Here is an 11,328-nt window from a genome sequence, read left to right as displayed (position 1 = left end):
CGCTCCCCCTACGCCCCCACCCGATCTGCCCAGCTCTCCCGCAACCCTCTTCTTCCTTCTCCCCGCCCTCCAGCCGGTAGCCCCGACCCTGACCCTCGGAGGCCCGTCCCGCCGAGGACGCCCCTCTTTTCCCGCCACCGCCTAGCTCCCTACGGGATCAGTTTAGTCTCCGCAAGGGACAGTCCAGAGGCTGGGGCGTGCATGAAATCCGTGGGGTCCCCAGCCTCGGACTGGAGTCGTTTGATGGCCGGAAGCCTCCTGACTCCAACTCGCCTGGGAACCTCTTCACCCCTCCATTGCCAGACTTTGGCAGCACCTGGGGCTCAGAAGAGACCTCCCCCCAAAACCCCTGCCCTCTTCCCGTGGAGCCGAGGGCAGGAAAATCGGGGGATTCCTCCCACTCTCCAGGGCCTTGCGCGCCTTCCTCCTTCCCCTCCCATCTCCTCGGGCCTCGAGCCTTCGGGCTCCGACAATGGGCTCCTCTGTGCGGCCTGGGGAGGGCGGAGGCGTGGGGGAATTAGGGAGCGATGAAGGCCTGGGGAGGGGGGTGGGTGTCGAGGCTGAATGCGCGCAGGGTCCCGGGATCAGGATCCTCCTGCAGGGGCGTGCGCTTCGGCGGACGTTTTCTGAGTTCTTTCCTCACTGCCCCTTCCCCTCCGCATCCCCTATATCTCCCTTAGCTAGCGGAGGGAAGGCACCAGACCCCCCGTTCAGCCCCACTATCCGGTACTGGATACCAGACCCTTCCTTCTTATGGGGTGGCGAAAGAGAGTCTCCCAGGGCCGCTAGGGCTCTTGGCGGCGGGGATGGCTGTCTGACGCAGTAGACAAAGGGGGTAGGCTAGTTAAGAAAGTTCTATTCTCACCCATCCTCCACCGCGTCTGGATGGGAAATGAAGCCCTGGCGAGGGTCCCCCAGGAGGGCTGGGGGAGGCTTAGGCATAGCAGGGAGATGCCTTGCCCCTCCTCTGAGCAGGCACCGGGAAGTCCTGCAGGGGTGGGGGGCGTGGGGAGGGGCGCTTCTAAAGGGTGGGCATTATGAGAAGATAGGAAAGCCAAATAGACCCCAGAGACGGACGTGAAGGCATGTACCACTGCGACTGCGGGGTAGCGTTTAGAAAACGTCCTGCCGGTGGATGCAGCTCCTACGAAGCCAGGAGGCCGGAGCCTCAGGGAAGTCTTTGGCACAGAGGCGGGCGGGAGGGAAGAGGGGGGGGGGCACGGCGTCGCCTAGGTGATGGGCTCTTCTCTCACCTCCTCAGAAGGCTAATCTCCGTCCTTTCTCCACTCCTCCGGGACTGGAAAAGAGGAGAGAGAAAATGTTCATCTTTCTTGGAGGCAAGAAGATCCCTCTGCTCCATAGCATCAAAAAAAAAAAAAAAAAAAACCAAACATAATCTAGGGCATCAAACCTCAGTGACCATCTTCCCAGCAGATTTAGAGGCAGGGAGCTGGAGATCTTTTCCATCAATGGGTTATGGGCCCTCTAGTCATCCAGACTCTCCAGCTTCCTTATAATTAGTGCCGAGAACTGGGAGAGTGAGATTTTGCTACCCCCTGGTGTCCACTCTGTAAATGCTGCCCAGTGGTTGGTTACAGAGACCAGAATTTAGGGAACTTTCTTAGGGGGTGTATTATGAACCTTATTCACTTGTTTCAAACCCAGCTCGCCCATTCCTAGTGTTGACAGAGTCTGAACTTTCCCTTACCAGGTCTTACATTCTTTTTTTTTTTTTTTTTGCGTTACGCGGGCCTCTCACTGCTGTGGCTTCTCCCGCTGCGGAGCACAGGCTCCGGACGCGCAGGCTCAGCGGCCATGGCTCACGGGCCCAGCCGCTCCGCGGCATGTGGGTTCTTCCCGGACCGGGACACGAACCCGTGTCCCCTTCATCGGCAGGCAGACTCTCAACCACTGCGCCACCAGGGAAGCCCAAGGTCCTACATTCTTTATACTCAAGCAAATTGGGGAACAGTTGGTAGAATCCAAGGTTCCCACAATTAGGAAGTGGCATACAAATTAAACTGGCTCTTGGATTCCGTGGACTCCTGGGGAAAAAACGAGTGGATCATTTTTTTCCCCATGGGAAAAAGGGAGTTATTGAAAGTTTTTGAGCCTATGGGGTGAGGGATTTTGGATGCAGCGTCTGGGATCCAGTTATTCCTTACCAGGAGTTTTAATTTGTGCTAAATTAGAAAGGTTTATTTTATTAAATAAGGTGACAGACATGCTTACAGTGGTTAAATACCACTTTCTCCAAGAATGTAGGCTCTTACCTAATAGTGGGTGTATGTGTGTGCTACCTGTGTGTCTGTGCAATAGAGTGTGTGTTGATGTGTATGTTTTTGGGGAAATGTGAAGTGGAAAGATTAAAATGAAGGAAATAGAGGCTGGGAATAGACCAGATTTAGAAGCTCTCTCCAGTATTCACAAACAATTCTCACTATATTTCTCCAATTTCAGAGCCTTTGGAGCTTATCAAACTCCCATTTTACAGATGAAATTCTGGCTTATTGAAATTAAAAAACTAGCTGTAAGCTACACAGTAAGTGGAGAAGCCAGGATTTGAACCCCAGCAGTCTGACGCCAGAGGCTTCATTCTCAACCACTAAGTTATAGGGTTTCATCTAAGCTGTCAAGAGTCCATAAAAGAAGCATTTTGAGCACTATATCACCTTTTCCACCACCTAACCGTCATGTTAAAAAGTGTTAACTTTACAGCTGATTCACTTTGTTATAAAGCAGAAACTAACACACCATTGTAAAGCAATTATACTCCAATAAAGATGTTAAAAAAAAGTGTTAATTTTTGTAGTAGCCAGTGCTGAAAGAGTTTCTAAAAGTGTTAAAAATGTCACTGTGGGTCAGAAATTGAAACCATTTCCCCCCTAGTCTTGTTCTAGAGTAAGTAATAGTTAAAATAATCCCCAAGAAATTTCCAATATGGTTCTTATGGGGAAGTAGTGTTATGCAAACATGAGAGATGGTGAAAGAAACATTTGTGCCTTTAATGTTTATTACCTGGCTTATGTGCACCAAGAGCTGTAATGGCCATTCTACATAGGGTTGGGACTTCAGGCTGCTCACTACTTGTCCACTTGGAGAGTAGCAGTGACTAGGGCTCTGCTTGAGCTGCATGCCTCAAGTTAAGGGGGAATTAATGAAGGACCACAAAGGGGAATTTGGGGGACAGGAAGGGACAGGCTTGAGGGAACATGTTCTTGTTACTCATGCGTTCCAAGGAAACTGGGGGCCAAACCTTAGCTATTGCAGGATAAGAAATCTGTGTAGTATACATACGTTGATTTTATTTTTTGTTTAATTTCCCCTTAGTTTTGGTTTTATTTTATTGCTAATATTCCTTTAAACATTTATATTTAACTTGTCTGCTCTGAAGCGGGTGTCGCCAAAGCCCACACCACCACCATCTTGCCTTCACTAGTGCATTAGTTTCCATACTGGTCTACACGCTCCACTCTCCCCACCTGAGAAGGCGTTCCCTGCACCCTCACTAGAGTGATCTTCTGAAAACCTCAATCAGATCACATCAACCCTTTCTAACGGCCTCCCATTTGCATCATGACTCCTTTTCTCTTATCTCTCCAGCCTCATCTCTTACCACGACCCTGTTGTGGGAAGCCACTAGTGATCCTCCAGCCGTGGTGGCCTTCCAGTTCTTCACACAGGCCTTGCTTATTCCTAATTTGCGGCCTTCTTACTCTCTTTTCCTTCTGTTTGGAGGCTTCTTTTCACAATTCTAAGGGCTGGCTCTCATCCTTCAGGTCCTAACTGAAGTTTTACATTCTCAAATGTCTTCCCTGACCTAAAGTGGACTAAACTGGTCTCTCACCTGTTGTCCCTCCCCATAACGTATGTTTTTGTTTTGTTTTCCTCACAGCATTTATCTCTATTTGATTATGTATTCATTTCTTTGGATATTTCTTGTCTCTCTTAATAGGCCCACCTCTGCCACCACATATCATTTGAAAACAAGCTTCATGAAGTCAAGGACCTTGTCTGTTTTGTCCCTGCTGTATTCTAGATAGTGTCTGACAAGTTTCCAAAAGATGTCACCAATCCAGGTGAAGACTGTAAGGGAAGCAGAAATCCCTATATAATAAGAATTGTGGTGGGAACAGGTGAGAGATAGAAACCAGGAACAAGTGGAGAGGCCAAGGCATGGAGTCTGCTGCATAGCTTTCCTTTCTTCCTGGCCGTAGCTCTCACAAGTTCTTTGTCTGTTGGTTGATATTTGCAAGTGGAAAATGCACAGGACAGAATTAAGAAGAAATGTGGGGTGCAGCCCTTATGGAAAACAGTATGGAGGTTCTTCAAAAAATTCAAACTAGAACTGCCATATGATCTAGCAATTCCACTTTTGGGTATTTGTCCAAAGAAAATGAAAACACTAACTTGAGGAATTCCCTGGCGGTCCAGTGGTTGGGACGTCTTGCTTTCACTGCCAAGGGCCCAGGTTCAATCCCTGGTCAGGGAACTAGGATTCCCACAAGCTGCTCAGTGTGGCCAAAAAAATAAAAAAAAAGAAACGAAAACACTAACTTGAAAAGATATGTGCACCTCCATGTTCATTGCAGCATTATTTATAATAGCCATGATATGGAATCAGCCCAAGTGTCCACTGATAGATGAATGGACAAAGAAAATATGGTATGTATATACAATGGAATATTATTCAACTGTAAAAAAAGAATTAAATCTTGCCGTTTGCAACAGTTTGGATGGACCTGGAGGGCATTATGCTAGGGAAAATAAGTCAGAGAAAGACAAATACTATGTGATCTCACTTACGTGTGAAATTAAAAAAAAAAAGCTCATAGATACAGGGAACAGATTGCTGGTTGCCTTGCCAGAGCCATGGGTGGGGGGGGGGTTGTGAAATGGGTGAAAGGGATCAAAAGATACAAACTTCCACGTATAAAATAAGTCATGAGATGCAATGTACAGCATGGTGACGATAATTAATAATACCGTACCGCATATTTGAAAGTTGCCAAGAGATTAGATCTTAAAAGTTCTCATCGCAAGAAAAACTGTTTTTGTAACTAGGTATGGTGACGGATGTTAAGCAGACTTATTGCGGTGATCATTTTGCAGTATATACAAATATTGAATCATTATGTTGTATACCTGAAACTGGTATAATGTTATATGTCAATTATACTTTAATTAAAAGAAAAAAAAAGCACATGTGGAATGTCTCCTGGGTCAGATGTAGGTTCACTGGGCTAGATGAGTCTGGAGGAAGCATTGGTTTGGAGATGGAATTCTGGAAAAGTCCAAATTCACTTATGGACTTTATTGGTGTACAAAACCAGGGATTCTTTTACATAGTTGTAATCCATTTGAAAATACGGGTTTTTTTGTTTTGTTTTGTTTGTTTTGTTTTTTTGGCCACGAGCAATGCAGGATCTTAATTCCCTGACCAGGCATTGAACCCGTGCCCCCTGCAGTGGTAGGGCGGAGTCTTAACCACTTAACCATTCTTAACCATTGCCAGGGAAGTCCCCTGGAAATACAGTTTTATGTTCTCTTTTCTTCATGTAGCATTGCCCACACACATTTCCATGCATCAGTGTAGTTTCTGTGTATTTGTCTTCAGTTAAAGTGATGACTTGACACTTCAGTTAAAGCACTGTAAGTAGTTGCCCCATCATTTTTTTAGTCACTCTCAATTTTGGGGAATTTGTATTATTTCTAAGCTTTTTTTTGGTTACAAAAAGAAAAGTATAAACGGGTTGCACAAGTTTACTCCTCCTCACTTTGAGTTAGTTCCATTTAGCCTATTTTACTAGGTAGAATGATTGGATCAAACATTAGAGGCCATTTTATAGCTTGTGCTGTTGTCTGATGAGGCAATTTTGGAGGGCAAGGGGCATGAAACACTCTTGAAAATATTTAAAAAGTTGAGTGTGTTGAGGAATTGGATTTATTCTGAATGGCTTAAAGTGATAGGTCATCAGTGAATTGCTGTAGTGACGGAGATATAGATTAGGTTCTCTATAGGAGAATTTTTAATATTTAGAGCTGCCAGAAAATGGCACAGGCTGTCTCCATAGGTAGTAAATTCCCCCTCTATGGAAATTTTAAAGCATAAGAAGAGAGTTTTAAAATAAATTGTTTTATAAACTTTCCAGAGTTGTGATTTGTATATTTTCCTAGCCCCATTCCTTTGCTCTGAAAACAAATTGTGTTCCATGAACATTTATTAAGATCTAAATGTGCCAGGTATATCCAGTGGCAGCTGAAGCTCTCATTGGCAGACTCCAGCTGAGCCTCCAGGGGCCGGCAACCTGGGAAGTACAAGAGCATGAAGTCATACCTCCATCCCCACTCCCAACCCCCCAGTCTTCAGAACTGCTAAGCAGATGGGTGCAAATTTGTCTCCAGTTCCTTGACATCTCATTTTCTGTGCTCATTTTCTACTTCCACATCTCTGCCCATATTCCACCTATTTTTAAGACATTAGTTACAAAACTTTCAGTACACTGTGCAATGCATCCAAATGCTCCCAAGTGCACCAGTACCTAAGTGATTGATTCCAAGTAATTGTTACATTATCTTGTTTTTTATTTCTGCCAAAAGATATTTGTACTTCAAATGAGGAGTTTTGGTCCCCAAAGAATCTGTAATTGGTGGAATATAGCACTCCTAATTCCACTGACATAACTTCTCCCCACCATGAGCACGTGTGTTTACACACACACACACACACACACACACACACACACACACTTCCAGGCAAGCAGCCTGATTTATTGAAGGAACCAGTTGCTTAACAATCTGTTGTTTTTTTGTTTTTGTTTTTTTAAAGCCACCTTACTTGGAAATATGTAGTCTCAAAACTCCAATTTTGGCCAGGGAGGAAAAGTCCCTATTGAGGATGGAGACTCAATTATATAGTCTCTGAATTTTACTTTTTCTCAGAGTATATTTAGCTGAACTCCTCTGCAACAACCACACCGGCCACAGGGGAGCCCTGCTCCCGTCTCTCAGTTCTTCCACAATGTAGTGGGAGACCCTCTTCAAGTCAGCAGAGTGATCCACCTGGAGGCGGCACAATGCAGAGAAAGGGGGGCGCTGGGGAGAGATAGTTCCGGGTTCAGTTCCAGTGCCACCACTGCCAGCTCTGTGCCCGAGCCTGGCTTCAGTTATTGCATCATCAGAGGCCACTCTCTTTTCTGAAGGCTCAGTAAAACCAGCGAACATGGGAACACCAGGAAATACAATCAATGAAACTACTCTGCACTGTGTAGATGAAAACAGTCCAGAAAATGGACTGGTCTCGCAGTGTCAGTGCAAATTTTTAAAATGTTCTTTTGTGCCCAGGAAAGAACGTTTAGGGGGCTACTTTGGCTTTTTCAAATGTATGTTCCCTATGTTAAAGACGCAAATCAGAAGCTCAGTTCTTTCTTTAAGCTTTTATGTTTAACTTACAAACAAGTATATTTTAATAATCACTTTAAATGGTTGTATTTGATGACTATTTGGTACCATTTATAAATGTAGTTTAAAATACTCCTTTGAACATTTAAAAATATACTTTATAAGTTTAACATATTCCATGTCCTTACAAAGTAATTCAGTTATCTGTGCTAACCAACTACACATTCCTGAATACCTAAAAAAATTCTTAGAAATCTAAAAATTTATGAATATGGTGATTAAATTCCTGTTTTCTTAAATGTTCCAAAACTAATTTTAAAGGAAAATTCTATTTCAAACCACACATCTAAACTAATTAAACATTTAAAATTAGAATGGCGGACTTCCCTGGCGGTGCAGTGGTTAAGAATCCATCTGCCAATGCAGGGGACATGGGTTGGAGCCCTGGTCAGGGAAGACTCCACATGCCGCGGAGCAACTAAGCCCGTGCGCCACAACTACTGAGCCTGCGCTCTAGAGCCCGCGAGCCACAACTACTGAGCCCACGTGCTACAACTACTGAAGCCCTTGAGCCTAGAGCCCGTGCTCCGCAACAAGAGAAGCCACCGCAATGAAAAGCCCGCACACCGCAACGAAGAGTAGCCCCCGCTCGCCACAACTAGAGAAAGCGTGTGCACAGCAATGAAGACCCAACACAGCCATAAATAAATAAATAAATAAATAAATAAATGTATTAAAAAAGTTAAAAAACATTAGAATGGCAAGACTAATTTCTTACTGTAACAGGCTAAATTCTCTTTAACACTGCAAATACCTAAAATACCAAGTATGCACAAAGTCCTCAATACAGACACATTAATGCCATGTATTTGATTCACGTAAATATTTTTATCCTTAATTTAAAAATTTCTGGATATTAAAACAAACTTACCCACTAGGTAATAATTATGTCATCTTAAATATCTGGGAAGTTCCTTCCTGAGTGACTTTTTTGCAACCACATTCTCAGTGGCTCAGAGAGTATAACCAGCAGAGATTTAGTCCCCAGGCTTTTGGGTAGCTCTTCTCAGGCCCCAACTTCCCCACTGGGCCCTGTTTTATGGGTGCTGTGTCATCAGTCTCTGAATGGGCCAGTTTCATAGTCCATGGCCCCTAGATTCAAGTTACACTCCATCTAATTCTTCAGCCTACACACGGAAGTCAGAAACTCCTCCCCAGGCTGCTACACCATTTGTTAGGATATAATCAATCTATTTAAGGATCCATTCTATTCTGGATTCTTTCCACACTCTTGCCAGCTTCTGGAGCCACAACTCTTACAGATATTGAGTGGTTTAATTTCTCCTGGTGTTGCCTGACCCTGGTTACAGACCTAACGTTATGTCAGAGACATGTATCAGGAATATTAACATTTAACAGGGAACAAGGTTCGGATGAATGAAACCCTGGGAGAGGTGGGAGAAAAATGTTACAGAATCCATTTGATTCATTATACTCTTCTGTTATTGTTTGATAGTGTTTTAAAGGTATTATTTTTTCTTGCCTCCTAAGCTAGACAGTAAATCCTTCATTGCAACCACCTAGGTGTCTTTGCTTAGCTTCAATTCACAGCCCCCTCCAAAATCATAACGTGTGTTGGACCCATGTTAGGAACCCAGTGATATATGGAAAAAACAAAATCCAAGAACTCTTGTGCCCTCCTAAGGTAGTATCTGGGATAGATGGGGAATTACTGGAAAAGTAAGCAAACAAAAAAAGAATGAGTAGACACAGGTGTCTCTTAGATTAGGATCTTGAATGATTGGCTCTGATGTTTCCCCTAACTGAGAGACGGCAGGAGGAGGGGAAAGACTGAGAGATGGCAAGACTGAGAGATGGCAGGAGGAGGGGCAAGTTTGGCAGCCAGGCAGATTTGAGCCCAGTTCTGAGTGTTTTTGTTAAGACGTCTGCAGGATGCTGAGGCAGCTAGTAACAGTAGGGAGGTGGATATACGTGCCTGGAACTTGGGAGACTGGCGCTGGGGAGGTGCTTTTGGGAGCAGGTAAGTGGCACTTGAAGCCATGGAACTTTATCAAGTCACTCAAGAGAGTACAGTGTGGGAAGAAAAGAGAGCTAAGAATAGGACCCTGAGAAACACCATCATTTAAGGTGCAGACAGAGAAAGTGGAGCCTGCCCACGACACTGGGGCGAAGCCAGAGGAGTAGAAGAATGTTGTTTTCCTCTCATTTTCAGTACGTCTTCCTTGGTCAGAAGCACAGGGTGGGCGCAATAGTGATAGTGATGGGCAGAGTGTGGTATGGCAGGGCCGCCTAGATGCTGTTGGGGAAGCTATATTTGGGATAGGGTAGTGTGGGTGTGGTAGGTAGCAAGGAGCTCTGCCTTAGATCTCTTTCTAGAAAGCAGGGAAGCGGGCTGGGAGTCAGAATTTTTGGATTCTCTGCTTTTCCTGCCATTTCCCGTTTCACCAATCATCTTTTCTTATTCTGAGCCCTAGTCTGTGTAGGAAAATCTCTTTCTAAATATGGGAAGGGAAGTGTATGGGGGAGGCAGAGTCAGAAGAGGGAAGGACAGTGGTTGCCTTATGGTTGAGTGTGTGTACTTGTATACGTGCGTTTGTATTGTGTACACACGTGCACGTATGTGTGTATGTATGTCTTATGTCGGTGTTTAATTTATATGTGTACATGCATATATTTTTCGCTGTGTATCTATCATGATAAGTATAGAAATTGAGAGAAAGCACTGAGAAACTTTTATGCCAATCTGATACGCTGATTTTATGTTAATTGAATCTAATAATAAAAAATTTGGCCTTGTGTTTTCTATATCTGTATGTTCTGTTTCATTTTTCCAGCAATTCATTTTATTGTATTTTATGAAAGTGCTGGTCTATGACAGATTGCATATAAAACTGCTCCTTCACCACAGTTAGTTGGAGAAGCACCAGATCAGGATTTTTAGAAGGTCCTGATTCTGAAATTTCCAAGGGGGGGAAATTCACTTCAGAAGTCTGAGGTTCCTGCTCTGGGTCATACCAATGAGGCATGAGGTCAGGTCTTGAGCGTAAACAAGGGGGTCCAGCCTCAGGTCTGACTGGCATCCCGGGGCTCCGCCTGCCCTTCCTTGCCTTCCTCCCCTTCATATGACATGGGACCACCAGGCAATTTTCAAGGGGGTGGAAGGCAGAGCCCGGGCTGCTCCTCCAAGCCCAAGCCTGCTCAGGAAGCTGCCCTCCCTTCTGCCTGCAGGGCATGTGATACTGAAGCTTCAGAGAGATAAGGGGGGTTTTCCAAACCTCCATACTTTCACTTGGATAGTAATACACATACTCAATCAGGAAAAGCAGGGTCTTTTATTGCAACAAAATCAGGCACATTCCTTTGCCCAGCACAGGGAACCCGGCACAGATTCTCCGGCCCTCCTTCCTTAGGTAATCTCTGCCTCCCCCGATGGGGTTCCCTCTGAACTGTCCAACCACAGCTCTTCTAAGGTCCTGACGGTATTCTTCTTCTTTAAGATGCTCTCCAGGGCTTCCCTGGTGGCGCAGTGGTTGAGAGTCCGCCTGCCGATGCAGGGGACACGGGTTCGTGCCCCGGTCCGGGAAGATCCCACATGCCGCGGAGCGGCTGGGCCCGTGAGCCATGGCCGCTGACAGGCCTGCGCGTCCGGAGCCTGTGCTCCGCAACGGTAGAGGCCACAACAGTGAGAGGCCTGCGTACCACAAAAAAAAAAAAAAAAAAAAGGTGGTCTCCAAAACTGCATATGCCGTAAGTCCCACAAAACCTGGATCCACCTCTGCTAAGAGCCTTAGTGCTTGAAGGGCCGCATGGTATCCACACTCAGAAAGCAATGTAAGCAACAGTGAAGGGCTAAGGAGAATCACCTCTCTTCCCTCACCATTTGGAGCATCCACAAAACCCCGTAAG

Source organism: Orcinus orca, chromosome 2, assembly GCF_937001465.1.
Source record: "Orcinus orca chromosome 2, mOrcOrc1.1, whole genome shotgun sequence".
NCBI lineage: Eukaryota > Metazoa > Chordata > Mammalia > Artiodactyla > Delphinidae > Orcinus > Orcinus orca.
The sequence above is the reverse complement of the archived record's forward strand: the minus strand, read 5'-3'. Positions refer to the sequence as shown.